This window comes from Babylonia areolata, chromosome 1 (genome assembly GCF_041734735.1).
Source record: "Babylonia areolata isolate BAREFJ2019XMU chromosome 1, ASM4173473v1, whole genome shotgun sequence".
NCBI classification, from domain to species: Eukaryota; Metazoa; Mollusca; class Gastropoda; order Neogastropoda; family Buccinidae; genus Babylonia; species Babylonia areolata.
In genome coordinates this window covers 83,537,579-83,550,457 of record NC_134876.1, presented here as the reverse complement: position 1 = coordinate 83,550,457, position 12,879 = coordinate 83,537,579, and the positions used below count along the sequence as shown (strand labels likewise).

The 12,879-nt window shown below is 43.1% G+C and overlaps 1 protein-coding gene across 2 annotated transcripts in view; it reads left to right on the top strand.

Annotated features, from left to right (window-relative positions):
- Nucleotides 1-562: 562 nt before the first annotated feature.
- LOC143288503 (spermatogenesis-associated serine-rich protein 2-like) overlaps nucleotides 563-12,879 on the top strand; it is a 58,125-nt gene continuing 45,808 nt past the window's right edge. Inside the window, exons 1-2 of one of the 2 annotated variants that reach the window (XM_076597097.1) lie at nucleotides 563-835; nucleotides 2,125-2,313. The gene's annotated coding sequence lies outside the window, so the exon portion shown is untranslated. The remainder of the gene's footprint in view (nucleotides 836-2,124; nucleotides 2,314-12,879) is intronic. The other variant, XM_076597089.1, reaches the window with a different exon arrangement.

The window sequence follows — 12,879 nt, the reverse complement described above, 5'->3', positions numbered from 1 at the left end:
TAAAATCAGGAACCTAATTTACCGGCAATTTTTGTGCATGTATGAAGCCGCGATATTACCATTGGTAGATGTTGTAACCCATTTTCAGTGGATTTTGACTCTTATTTTATGCGTTATTTTTCTCAGTTTTGATGCGGATTCAGTCACTAAAGTGCCACCATCTTGGTTTTTTTTCTTTCTGATTTTGGTCCCACAAACCATGAAAATGTAACAAATAGGTACAATGATTTAGGACGTTAAAATAGGACATTACCAAATTACTGACTTCGGTGAATCTTTTTTTCCCCCCACTAATTCTATTGATTTTTTAATATTTTTTTTTTTCTATATCTGATTTGCTGGAGACTTTTTTTTTTCTTGCTGAGTTAGCTAATAAAAACTTGGGGCCACTGCTCCTTTAAGTCACTGTCTCACTCCCTCTCTGTATCTGTTTCTCTCTCTCTTTCCCCCTCTCTCTCTCTCTCACTCAGTCTCTCTCTCCACCAATCAACTCAGTATCGCGGAGTGTACAGCCCCACAGATAAAGTTTATTATTGGGCACAGGTCCAGATTTTTGACAGTGCTGTGCATTCGCACATCTGTTCGCTTCGAGTCCGGTTCGTAGATTCCATCTGTCCCAGCAATCGAGACTGCTGAAAGAGAAAGGCTGCAGTTGGGTTAGAAAACCTCATCAGTCATATAGTCCGGTTAGAATCTTTTCCGAACTTGAGCGACCGGCCAAGTGGTTTTTTTGTTGTTTTTTTTTTTAGGCAGTGGTTGGTGTTTCGCTAAGGCTGACGGTGTCAACGATAGTCCTTCCAATCCTTTTGCGTGGACAAAGCCGTTGGTTGCTCATGTAAGTTACGTTTTCGGTTTGTTGTTTTTGTTGTTGTTTTTGTTTTACTGATGTGTATGTGTTTTAGTTCATGCGTTGTTTTAAAACTATTTTCATATACATGCGGTGTGTGTGTGTGTGTGTGTGTGTGTGTGTGTGTGTGTGTGTGTCCGGTCAGAATTGATAATTTGTCTGTCTGAATGTCTGTCCGAGTCTGCCCACCCCCTCATTCTCTCTCAATCACTCTTTTGACTCGAGACTCCATTCTCTTGATTGGATTCAAATAGTACAATTCGTCATGCGCACAGGCGTATTGAAAACAACTACAAACGTATTCTCTCTCTCTCTCTCTCTCTCTCTCTCTCTGACTGAATGTTAAACTAAAGTAGTAATCAATGCTCATTGCACTGTTCTCTAGAAATAAAATTGTTTCGTTTCTCTGCCTACACGGGTACATGCATACGTGGCTGAATGTTTCATATACGTACCTACGAGTACATGCGTCCTAAAAATAAAAAGAGGGGAGGGGGGCGAGGGGGGGGGGGGGAGAAAAAAAATTCCTCTGTTGTCCTGGATCAGCCACAATGTGTGAGCGAGCTCTGACTCGATCACTGCACGCTTGGTCTGTCCACGATTGCTCTCTCCACCCCCCACCCATCCCCAACCCCCCTACTTTTTCTTTTGTGTTGTTTCGTAAGCGAGTTCCACACCACTGACGTCTCTTTCTTACTAGTCGTGTACTTTCTGTTCATGGCTTCCACGCCCATCCTGTCCCTTTCCCAGTATGTGTGTGTGTGTGTGTGTGTGTGTGTGTGTGTGTGTGTTAAGAGGAGGGGTGTGAAGGAAAATAGTATTCTCATTCTACTCTCCTCTCTCTCTTTCCAACTGTGTTTTCTTCTGTCTGACTGTCTGTCTGCCTGTATGTCTGTCTGTCTGTCTGTCTGTCTGTCTGTCTCTCTCTCTCTCTCTCTCTCTCTCTCTCTCTCAGTTTCTTTCCTACTCACTGTGTGTGTGTGTGTGTGTGTGTTTGAGAGAGAGAGAGAGAGAGTGTGTGTGTGTGTGGTACGTGTGTGCATGCATGCGCTCACGCACATTAACGTTTGCGAGTTTATTTTTTGTTTGTTTTCATGTATAGCGTTTACAGCATAGCATTGGCATGACAGAGATTGCCAGACTAACCTTTCGAAAACCGGTAGCTGTATATTTCACTGGCATCTTACATGTGGAAGGAAAGGTCTTGAGAAGTTTGGTAGCGCTATAATGCATCATTATTATATTATGATTATTGTTTTTATTTCTATTTTTTCCAGTACAATTAGAAAACGGTCAGGTCAATGCAGGCCATTATCTGTTCAAGTGGTCGACGTGGGTGGTCATAGGTTGACTGTTGTCACTATCCTCTGACTTTCACTGCTGAACTCTTCTTCACACGATTAGATATTGATGACCTATTGGCTTTTGCCCTCCAGTCATCAACTGAAAGGTCAAGGTTGTCACAGGTGGGGAAATTGATGAGTGAATTATTCCTGCTTTCCTTTTCTTCTTCTCTCTCTCTCTCTCGCTATGTGTGTGTGTGTGTGTGTGTGTGTGCGTGTGTGCGTGCGTGCGTGCGTGCGTACCTACGCTGTGCGTGCGTGGGTCAGGCAACAACAATATTTTTCTTTTCTTTTCTTTTTGTGTTTGTTTATTTTGTTTGTTGCTGAATACACGTTTATTCTTTTTTTCTTTTCTTTTTCCAAAGTACATAAATGGTACGGCAAATTTACACGCTTTGACACATGCAGTGAATCAGACACTGATTTATTTTGCCAAGTGATTGGTAGCTAGTGTGAAAGTCTAGTAGGGATAAGAGCGTTAGATGATTGTTTTCTGTATAGCCGCATCCGTAAATAAGTCCGAGGTATGAATGCCGATGATGAATGGTGGGTATAGAGTTGGAGATATTATATATTTACAGTCTTACGCGTCAAACCTGCTGGTGATTTAGTTCTTTGTGTGTGTACACACGTATGCAGAAGAAAAAAACATGCACACACCCGTACATACATTGAAAACATACACACACACACACACTCACGCGCGCTCGCGTGCGGCCACACGCACACACGAAATACTCAATCGCGCGCACACACATGCATGCATGGCACATGTGCGTGTACAAAAACACACTGCGTGACAAACGCGCGCAATATGAATTGACATTCAATTGAAAAACACACGCACGCATGCACGTACGCGCGCGCACACACACACACGTACGGTTGTACACGGCACACACACTCACACACACGTACTCTCTCTCTCTCACAGACACCACCACCACCACCGCCACCCTACGAAGAGAGAGAGAGACGGAGAGAGAGAGAGAGAGAGAGAAGGTGGGAGGAGTGGGGGGTGGGGGTGGCGGTACACTAGAGAGAGATGGTGAGAGATTTCATCAGATTCATGAACACAAAATATGTTTGTGTCAAAACATAGCTAATTTGAAGCGGAGATTAATTTTTGCCTGCACCGCATGTTTATAAACTGGCATGACAGCATGTCAGTCTATGTCACTGTCATGATTGGTGTCAGTCACTTCTGGCTGTTTTGAGAACTTACCGCTTGGAGTGAAAATGCTAGCAACGTATGAAGTGGGAAAATGCACACGGCAAAGAGAGAGAAGATAAGGGGTGGGGGGAGGGGGGGAAGAGATAGAGAGGTGGCATATCGCTTGGTGTGAAAATAGCTCAATATAAGCGTAACATAGCACACGCAAAGATAGAGAGGGAGAGAGAGAGAGAGAAAGACACACACACACACACACACACACACACACACACACACACACACACACACAGGCAGGCGAGCACGCATTCACACACACACACACACACACACACACACACACACACACACACACACACACACACATTTGCAAACACATACATTTACACACAAATGGAAATATACTCACGCATGCGCACGTTTACACATACACACACACACACACACACACACACACACACACACACACACACGCACGCACGCACACATGCACACATAAACATACACCTATTCACTCATAAACACAGTAACACCCCACCCCCACCCACCCTTCCACATTCAGTATCGCGTCGTGGTATAAACAGTGAAGCACAGTAATTACAACAAAATCGACTCAGTGCAGGCTGTACTATAGCTGTTTTCACACATCTGGTCCTACCCCTGTCCTGATAAAATTCCACCATCGCCCACCACCCTCACTCCCGACCTCCTCCACCCCGACTTCCCTCAAATGCGCTCTTATACCACCACCACCACCACCACCACCGCCACCTCCACCAATCTCTTCCTCATTGCTAACGTCAGGCGAAACCTTTCTGACTGAAGAATGTTATTTAAAAAAAAAAGAAAAAAAGAAAAAAAAAAGAAGGTCGCCTAATCCTCATCGAACCGAATTTTGTCATCGCCATATATCGTTTATCGTTGTCATTATCATCATCATCGTCGTCGTCGTCTTTGTCGTCGTCGCCATCATCATCTTCATCATCGGGGGGGAAAAAAAAGAAAAAAAAGTAGTGACTTTCTCATCGTCGTCAAGTATCTTCGTCGTCGTGATCATAGTTATCATCATCTTCAATGATGTCGTTTTCATCAAATTTCGTCGTCGTCGTCATCATCATTATCCGCGTCATTATCGCCGTCATCATCGCTATCATCGTTATTAGTAACACTTTTAATAGGCTTTTATTAATACAATTATTATTGCTATGATTATTATTATCATCATCATCATCATAATCATCGTCATCGTCGTTGTCATAGTCGCCGCCGTCGTCGTCATTGTCATCAGCAGTGTTGATAGGCTTTTGGCATGATCTTTATTACATAGCAGTATTAAACCTGTCAACTTCCTCGATGCCAAAGTCAGGCCATATAAACATTTGGGTAACTGTTGCACTCCACGACGTTGTCATTTATTACATGAACCACACAGACCCATCCACTTCCCTCCCCCCCCCCCACACACCCTATCCCCCCCAACCCCCCAAACACACACACACACACACCACCCCTCCCCACCCCCCAGACCTGCAGTCGCATTGTCTTCACCTGACGCTGCTGCTGCTTTTCTCATTGCCCCCCACCCCTCCCTTCTCCCCCACACCCACCTCTCCCATCCTCCTTTGACTGACGTAGAGAGGAAAACTAATAAGTGCCCTGACGTCAAAGGCAGACTGCGTGTTATTCGACGCGGCTGTAAAAGGCGTCACCGCCTGCAGGATCAACGGCGCGCGGGCTATCGTTGTCAGTGTGTGGGACATGGAGGACAAACAAATATCGTCATGCCCTGTCATCGATCCCGGTTTTAACTGAGCGGAGGGTTGTGTCAGGTCATGTCATGGCGTGTCATACACAGGAGGTGATATTGTGTTGCAGCATTGCCCTTTTCCCTGTGTATGTCATTGTTTTTGGTGAACTAAAACTGTGTTTCCTGGCATGCGATAAAACCGCGTTCTTTGTCCATTACTGTCGTTTCCTAATTATTGCATGTTATGCCATCATTTCTATTCTATATATCATTCCCCATCTCATGATAATACACACTGTATCATGTATGTAAAGTTTCGTATAACCATATGTTATCATGTGTTTCTCCAGTCCACAGCACAGCACACATAGGATATCACATGTAGACTATCCTATCACATTTCATAATTGTATGCCTGTCATAGGTCTAAATATGTATTATATTTTTCATTTCATGGAATTGTTTTATATTAGGCCTACTTAACCTTTTGGGATGGGGAGGGGGTGGGGGGTAATAATTGATACTGATAAATCATTCATACGCAGGCCTGTTAGTTATTGAGTGATTGATATATGTATGAAATAAAAGGGAAGGGGCATGGTGGACTCAGTTGCTCCCCTCTCATCCAGTCCTGTTCCGCTTCCGAGGTTTTAGTGTCGCACTATTTAGTAATGACTTATAGAAGTTACGAAGCACTTTGGTGGTTTTAGTTTGGCTATTTTTCTCACTCTGTCTCTAGTTGTCTGTCTCACTCCATATCTTATCACCTCACATTATACAAAGGCTAACAACAACAACAACAAAAAGAAGAAAAAAAAAGGATATTCTTTTCCACACGAACACCAAAATAAATATACTTTTAAAGAAAGGGCTAGGGATAACTTTTACACACGAACACCAACCCACATATATTTGTCTACTAACCCCCCCCCCCCCCTCCCCCCAATAAAAACTAAGAACTTTTGCACACGAACACCAACCCTCATGTATCTGTCTACTAAAAAAAGAAAAAAAAAGGTTAAGACCACTTTTGCACACGAACGCCAAACCACATATATCTACTCCAAAACAGGTTAAGGATCACTTTTGCACACGAACACCAAACCACATATATCTACTTAAAAAAAAGAAGTTAAAGACCACTTTTGCACACGAATATCAAACCACATATGTCATTAAAAATAAAATAAAATAAAATAAAATAAAGACCACTTTTCCGCATGAACGTGAAACGAAAACGGATAGACCAAATCATTTCATTTTGGGAAGACATTTAGTTCAGTCGACCTGATCAAAGAACGTGGCTGAGCAAAATTCAGGTCAGTCCGATAATCAGGGAATCAGCAGTTTGATTTATTAAGTTTTGTTTGTTTGTGTGTGTGTGTATGTGCGTGTGTGTGTGCGTGTGTGTGTGCGTGCGTGTGTGTGTGTGGGCAAACAAATGCGAAAGAGGCGTCGCCGCACGTCTTATGCGCCGGGGTGCCAGCACTGATAGTGAGGGGCAAGGAACGACATTTGTTTAAGTTTACTTAACACGGGACATAATGGGACCACAAGTCAAACGGAAGCAATGGGGATGGGAGGTGGGGAGTGGAAGGTAGGGTTGGGGGGGAGGAGGTAGGAAGCGCACGTGGTGGATGGATAGGGGAAGGCAGTGGGCTTTGAAATGGGTGTACAAAGAAAAGGGAAACTATGCAAAAGAGAAAAGAATGAATTATATCCTCTTGAAATACTGACACTAGATATATGGACATAGGATACTTTATGTCTGCTCGGATATACAGAAGCAGAAAAGATTATAAAAAAACAACTAAACAAACAAACATTCAAAGGATTTCGTCGATCTTATTTCTCATAACGCAAACAGTAATGAACTGAACATCTTGAAGAGATGCTGTCCAAAAGTCAGTGTACAACGTTCTGCTGTATGTTAGATTGTACTCTGGTTGAGAGAGACAGAAAAAGAGAGAGAGAGAGAGACACCAAAGTCAAAATATATTTTTAATTGTCTGGTATCTCTGGCTCATAGCAATGAAAGTGCATGATTTCAACAAAAAAAACATTGTACATAATTTACATATTATCGAAACATTCTCTTTTAAAGCTAAGTGCTTTCTACATAAAAAAAGAACACCTCATGATTATAATTTTTTTTTTAATCTGCGTTGGAATCAAAGAAAGCTTGAAGAATGATAGATGTCTGCAATATTTAACTGGCATGAATTCTTCTCACAAATCCTTATAATTATTTAGGACACTCGAAAAGAAATTGCACTTCATTTTCAATTGTATTTCAACAGAAAAGACCACTGTTATCATTCTTATCGAAATGAAATGTTGTTTGCATCGCAGTGACCCGAATTAGAGAGAGAGAGAGAGAGAGAGAGAGCAACACCAACCCTCCCTCTCTTTCCATCGACCCCTGCAAACAAAAGCTATTTATAGAAAGTCCCGTCGGTGTCAGATGAGTTTAAACCACAATAATGCAATAACTTCTCATAAAGGATCTGATGGAGGGAATAAAAAAACAAACAAACAGAAAACAAACCCATCTGTTCCTTTGTTTCCTTGGCAGTGACATCATTACCAGCTTTGTGCCACGTCAAGCTTTTGTGATTGGTTGTCGATCTGTGTCGGAGTACTTCGAGTACTAGGGTTTAGGACAAAGAAAGACCTCATGCATATATAGGATCTTTGACGGTAAAGGATGAAGAATTTTGTCATGCATTGATAGCATTTCTAAGACAGAGAAAAAGAGTGTCGAAGACATGCTCAAGCCTCATGAAAATGCAAGACAAAAAACCATGACAAACAAGAGAGGCCAGGCCTTCAAGACTCACTTGTGACTGAGAGTAAAACACACAAGCTTTTTATGTATTGAGTATAATTTTAAAATGTAATGTTTAAGATGAGAAAGATCAGTTTAAAGCAAATTAAGTCCCCTAGCATTAATTACAGAGTAATTTCCCTTTTTTAACTGTCTGCACCAAAACGTTTGCAAAATAAATAAAACTTCCATGCTTAGCAAAAGAAGTTCCTGTTTGAACAAAAAATGATAATAATGACTGCTCTTGTTGTTGTGTCAGAATATCAGATCAAAGTGGCAAGTTTAGAGAATACAAAAAATATAAATATAACAGTAAATGCAGTTTGCATATAATTAGGCTTCATTTTTTTTTTTTTTTTTTTTTTTGGTGCCCATCCCAGAGGTACAATATTGTTTTAAACAAGATGACTGGAAAGAACTGAATTTTTCCTATTTTTATGCCAGATTTGGTGTCAACTGACAAAGTATTTGCAGAGAAAATGTCAATGTTAAAGTGTACCACGGACACACAGACACACACACACACACACACACACACACACACACACACAGAGACAACCGAACACCGGGTTAAAACATAGACTCATTTTGTTTACACAAGTGAGTCAAAAACAACCACCCCTCCTCAAGGCATGATCAGCGCGTTGTGTGTATAATATCCAAAGGTCATGATTCCACTTTTCCTTTTCTTTAAACAGCAGATGTGGTGTGTATGGATCAGTCTGCATGCTTTGACACCGTGAAACTGAAACGGAAACCGAATCATCTCCTCCACCACTCAGGAAAAAACGGGATACAGAGATGACAAGCAAACTATAAACATCTCTAATCGACAGAATCATTACACTAACAAACTTTTAAGCGTTTGCGCATTTTCATTACATAAATCGGTTTTAAGCTAAACTGGGTTGAGTTGCCGGTTTTACGGTTCACTGATTCAATTTTGCGTATAGCTAATAATACACATACATACATGCACTCCGCATCTTACACACACACACACACACACACACACACACACCGCAGAACTTCTCCTCTGCGCCGGCCCCCCCCCCCCCCCCCCCCCCCCCCCCCCCCCGCCCCCCCCACCCCCCCTCCCCTCGGAGAGACAGAGAGCCTTCTAAAGTGCCCCGTTTCTGCCGTTCTTGAACTCGAGTCTTTGTGATGTACATCTACAGGTTTCAGCAAAATATACTCGTGTGTATACAAGTGCTGTCAGTAGTAGACATGTAAGGCTGGAACCGCTCGTCTGCACAAGAGAAGAAGGCGGAAAAGAAGAAGGAGTAGCAGTGACCCGTACACATGCACTCTGTAACATGAGCCTGGTGCACACGCACAGCCTGAGCAGCACGTTGTGTGCATGTGAAGGTTAGGCATTTTCTCCTCTTCTGAACAGAACTGAAACTGCACACAACATGCAGACAGCATGTACGTCTTTACCGTGAGCTTCCCCGGCGGAATTACCGAAGTGACCGTCCCACTGAGGGGTTACATGAGAAAATCACTGCCACTGCCACTACTCGTACAAAACAATATTGCAAGTTTCCAGCAAGCTGCTGCAGCCTTTGCCGGGAGGATGCCAAGTTGTTTGGTTGTTGTTTTTTTTCGTTTTATTTGTTTATGATGTGTGTGTGTGTGTGTGTGTGAGGGAGAGAGAGAGAGAGAGAGAGCGCGCGCGCGTGTGTGAGGAGCGGGGGTAGGGTGGGGTGGTGGTGGGTGGTGGAGGTGTTGTCACAGTAGTGACGAAAGTGGTGCAAACATCCGTGAGGTTTTGCTGTGCTTTGTGGGGACAAAAGAAAGGACGCCAACATCTTCATTGGCTGACTCCCCCCCCCCACACACTCCCCCGCCCCTGCACTCCCCCCCTCACCCCGATCCCCACAGGCTCACAGATACAGAGACGTACAGACACACACAGACACAAACACACACACACACACACACACACACACACAGAGAAACAGAGACAAACCGGCAGTGACACAGACATACGACACACAAATATCCACCACAACACAACACACACACACACACACACACACACACACACACACGCACACACTGTCACACACACACATTGAAATACAATCATACACACTGACACACACACTCACGCACAAGCACACACTGAGTGAGAGAAGGGGGGGAGGAAGAGCGAGAGACACACAAAGAGAGACAGAGACAGCCTGAAAGAGAATGATAGTTTGTTCATTAACAGACCAAGGCGATGGATTGTATGACAAGATATACCGTATATATACAAATACAATTATACCTACGAACACGGTAACACAGTTTTAATCAGTGTTCAAGGCCAAAAAGCCCCAAATAATTGCAAACGAACTGAAGTAGAACCCAAACGTAGTAACCAGGAACGATTCCTAATTAACGCGCACGTGCGCGCGCACGCACGCACTCACACACACACACACACACACACAGAGAGTCTGTAAAGCGTCCGTGTGTTTCTCTTTGAGACACACTGAATCGCAGACATACTAACCGCTCGTGTATGTATATGTTATGTTTTTTTCCCCACTTTTATTTTCTTATGTATTTCCTATTTTAGTTTATACGTTTATCTTTACAAGGGTAGGATGAAAACAGGCCGATAAGTGTCCATTCCTTTTTCCCTCAATAAAAAAAAGTTTTGATTTCGATTTCGATTTCTATACAAGAAAATAACTTCAGTGGGGAAAAAACACAACAAACAAACACAGTGGCTCGTACAGTTGTACTCTGTAATTTGCGCCAGGATGCACCCGCATCAAGGTATCTAAAGGCCTTATCAGCGACTTGGGTTTATGCGAAGTTTGTGCATATTCACTTTTTTCATTTTTATTGATTTATTTTAAATCTTTTTAACAACAGATGTGGTGTGCCGTATATAGATCAGTCCGCACTTTTTGGCACCTTGAAAGTGAAAGTGAAACTACACACACAGTCAATGTTCATTCCCTTGCCCTTCCCAGGACATCATCATTTTTTTTTGTGACCGCCCCGTTCGTCACATGGGAAAATTATTGAGCACCAGCTGTTACTCTTCGTACAGTGTGATTTTGCAAGTTTGCCAGCTGATACAGCTTTTGAAAGGATGCCAAGTTTGTTTTTTCTTTCTTTTTTTTCTTCTACTCGTTTTATTTATTTATTTATTTGTTTATTTATTTGTTTAGTCATGTTTCTCTTGTCGTGTGGGGTTGTGGTGTGGTGTGTTGTGGTGTGGTGGTGGTGGTGGTGGTCGTGATGGTGTGTGCGTGTGCGTGTGTGTGTGTGTTTACCAGGGGTAGGTGGCGGGATGGTGGCATTTATATTTATGTACCTGTAACTTAATCTCTCAGTCCGTCTGTTTCTGTGTCTTTCGAGCTGTTTCTCAGTCTCTGTTGTCTGTGTCTCTGCCCCTTTCCCTCTTAATTTCTTTCCCAGGCTCTTTTTCAGTCTCTCCCATCCTTTCCCTCACTTTCACCCTTCGTTCCTGATACATATATGTAGCAATGTCAGCGTGGGTCGGCGCATGTGTGTACATTCACGTAGGTAATATAAACACCCTTGAAGTTCGGCCGCTGTGCTTTGTGAAAGCAAAAGAACGCTAACATCGTCATTACTTCCTCCCCCCCCTCCCCCCCCCCCACCCCCCCACCCCCCCCTCCAAACACAGACACAGACAGGCACACAGTCGCGCAACCCACATATACCCACCACAACACAGACCGGCACACACACACACACACACACACACACACACACGGGTTTTGACATTACTCTGCAAAAACGCTTTCTGTAGATACATGGTTCAGTTTGCACGTGAAACTGACAAGCCATCGCATCTCCCATCCAAGTCTTATGGGCTGTGCACTGACACACTGGGTGGTGAAGCCATTGAGAAACAGGAAACCGCCTGAGGTGAAGCGATGTGTATGTATAGGTATGCTGAACTGTACTTTAACCCCTTTTGTGTTTGTTTTCTTTTGATAGAAAGAGAAAGAAAGAAAGAGGGAGAGATTTAGAGAGAGAAAGAGAGAGAGGCTGCAGATGTGTCCCTCTCAAACGCGCGCGCGCGCGCGCACACACACACACACACACACACACGCACACACACAATGCTACCTGAAATCCATTACACTGTTCATTATTGTCAATGAAAGGTACCGGTGTTACCTTCTGCTGGCTACCTTCTCATTGTGGGACAGATCCAAATGAGTGGGTGGACCAGGCTGCAAGAAGAACTTCGGGACTCGAAATTCGGAAGGGTCAGCTCCAGCCAGCCATTCGTTTAGACTTTAAAGAATGCCATGAACTTTTAGAGAATGTATATTTTGACCAGTTCAACAAAAGACTTGAAAAATTAAAGTGTCAATGCAGCCAAAACACACACACACACGTCGAAAGCTCAATGTAGCATGTAGTAGTAGTAGTAGTAGTAGCGGCAGCAGCGAAAGTAGTGTAAATAGCAGCAGCAGTAGTGGTAGCAACAGTAGCAGTATAGCAGTGGGAAGCGAGAGAATCTGAAAGCGTGGGATCGAATTCACCTGACTCGCCAGAACTTTTCTTCTCCACCACCGACAAGACCTCGAGCGGTGGACATTCTGGACGCTGGTCATTTGGATGAGACGATAAATATAGATCTCGTGTGCTGCATGCACTCAGTGCACGTAAAAGAACCCACGACAAAAAAAAAAACAAAACAAAAAAAACACCAATCATAATAAATAAAATAAAATAAAATAAGTATAAAAAAAGGGCTATCCCTGGCAAACTTTTGTAGAATAAAAACCTACTTTGATAGTGAAACAAATACGCTTTCAGACCAAAAACAAACAAACAAACAAAAAACAAAAACAAACTAACAAACAAACAAACAAAAGAACAAAGAAACCGGTGCTGCTCTGTGGCGAGGCGCTTTTCCCAGATTAGTTACAGCAGCAGCAGCAGCAGTGTTGGATTGCA